The sequence below is a fragment of the Rhinopithecus bieti genome, unplaced genomic scaffold (genome assembly GCF_001698545.2).
Source record: "Rhinopithecus bieti isolate Rb0 unplaced genomic scaffold, ASM169854v2 scaffold_56619, whole genome shotgun sequence".
Taxonomy (NCBI): domain Eukaryota; kingdom Metazoa; phylum Chordata; class Mammalia; order Primates; family Cercopithecidae; genus Rhinopithecus; species Rhinopithecus bieti.
In genome coordinates, this window is record NW_016821640.1 from 5,529 (window position 1) to 8,202 (window position 2,674).

Consider the following 2,674-nt stretch of genomic DNA (forward strand, 5'->3'; position numbering starts at 1 on the left):
TTCTTCTCTCAACTCGTCAAAGTCATTCTCTGTCCAGCTTTGTTCCATTGCTGGCAAGGAGCTGTGTTTCTTTGGAATGGGAGAGGTGCTTGATTTTTAGAATTTCCAGCTTTTCTGTACTGCTTCTTCCCCATCTTTGTGGTTTTATCTACCTTTGGTCTTTGATGATGGTGACGTACAGATGGGGTTTTGGTGTGTATGTCCTTTCTGTTTGTTATTTTTCCTTCTAACAGTCAGGACCCTCAGCTGCAGGTCTGTTGGAGTTTGCTGGAGGTCCACTCCAGACCCTGTTTGCCTGGATATCAGCAGTGGAGGCTGCAGAAGAGTGAATATTGCTGAACAGCAAATGTTGCTGTCTGATTGTTCCTCTGGAAGCTTTGTCTCAGAGGTGTACCTGGCCGTGTGAGGTGTGAGGTGTCCATCTGCCACTAGTGGGGAATGTCTCCCAGTTAGGCTATTCGGGGGTCAGCAACCCACTTGAGCAGACAATCTGTCCATTCTCAGATCTCAAACTCCATGTTGGGAAAACCACTACTCTCTTCAAAGCTGCCAGACAGGGACATTTACATCTGCAGAGGTTTCTGCTGTCTTTTGTTTGGCTATGCCCTGTCCCCCAGAGGTGGAATCTACAGAGGCAGGCAGGCCTCCTTGAGCTTCGGTAGGCTCCTCCCAGTTCAAGCTTCCCTGCTGCTTTATTTACCTACTTAAGCCTCAGCAATGGCGGGTGCCCCTCCCCCAGCCTTGCTGCTGCCTTGCAGTTAGATCTCAGATTGTTGTGCTAGCAATGAGGGAGGCTCCATGGGTGCGGGACCCTCTGAGCCAGGCACGGGATATAATCTCCTGGTGTGCCGTTTGCTAAGATCCTTGGTAAAGCACAGTATTAGAGTGGGAGCGACCTGATTTTCCAGGTGTTGTGTGTCATGGTTTCCCATGGCTAGGAAAGGGAATTCCCTTCCCCCTTGCACTTCCCATGTGAGGCGATGCCTTGCCCTGCTTCGGCTCTCAATCGTTGGGCTGCACCCACTGTCCTGTCCCCACTGTCCGACACGCCCCAGTGAGATGAACCAGTACCTCAGCTGGAAATGCAGAAATCACCCGTCTTCTGTGTTGCTCACACTGGGAGCTGGAGGCTGGAGCTGTTCCTATTCAGTCATCTTGGTGTGGATCTCCTGTATAGGTTTCCATGTAAACATAAGTGTTCATTTCTTTGGGAACACCTGCATAACTACAGCCCCTCTCTGGGACATCCCTGAAAGACAGTGGTGAAGGGAAATCCTTTCAGTCGGCAAAACTTTGAGCAGCACACCTAGCTATGCACTTTGCTCAGAAAGAGAAATGGCCAGGTATGCAATTATATACCAATTCATGGACTGTAGCCCATTATTTGGCTGGATAGTCAGGGACTTGGAAAGAACATAATTGGAAAATTGGTGACAAATATATTTGGGGAAGAGGTCTGTGGATAGACTACTTTAAAGGGCAAAGAATGTGAAGGTATTTGCATCTCATGTGAGTGCTCACCAAAGGTTTGTCTCCACAGAGGAAGATTTTAATAATCAAGTGGAGAGGATGACCACTTTGTGGAGACCAGTCAGCCTCTTTCCCTAGCCACCCTTGTCATTGCTTGATGGGCTAATGAAGTAAGTGGCCAGGCTCCAGAGATGGAGTTTATGCATGGGCTCAGAATTGACCAAGGCCAACCTGACTATGGCCACCACTGAGTGCCCAATCTGTCAGCAACAGAGACCAACACTGAGCCCACAATATAGGACCATTCCCTGGATTGATCAGCCAGCTATCTGGTGGCAGATTGATTACACTGGATTCATTCCATCATGGGAGTGGCAGCATTTTGTCCTTACTGAAATAGACACTTATTCTAAATACAGATTTTCCCTTCCTGCATGCAATACTTCTGCTAAAAACTAACATCCATGGACTTATAGAATGCCTTATCCATTGTCATGGTATTCCATACAGTGTTGCTCCTGATGAAGGAACTCACTTCATAGCAAAAGAAGTGTGGCAATAGGCCAGATTCACGGAATTCAATAGTCTTATCATGTTCTCCACAATCCTGAAGCAGCTGACTTGATAGTACAGTGGAAAGGCCTTTTGAAGACTCAGTTACAACATCAGCTAGGTGGTAATACCTTGCAGGGCTAGGGGCAAGGTTCTTCAGAAGGTTGTATGTTCTCTGAATAAATGTCCGATGTAATATGCTGTTTATCTGATAGCCAAGATTCATGGATCCAAGAATCAAGGGATGGAAATGGGAGTGGCTCCACTCACTATTACACCTAGTGACCCACTAGCAACATTTTGCTTCCCATTCCTGTGATTTTATGCTCTGCTGGCTAGTGATCTTAGTTGCAGAGGGAGGAATGCTTTCACCAGGAGTCATAACAATAATTCCATTGAACTGGAAGACTGTCATCCAGCCACTTTAGGCTCTCATGCCCCTGAGGCAAGGCCAAGAAGAGAGTTATAGTGTTGTCTGGGGTGATTAATCCAGACTACCAAGAGGGAATTGAACTACTACTCCACCATGGCGGTAAGAAAGAGTATGTTGGGAATACAGGTACCGCTTGGGATGTCTCTAGTTTTATCATTCCCTGTGATTAAGGTCAATGGAAAACTATAACAACTCAATCCAGGCAGGAATACTAATGGT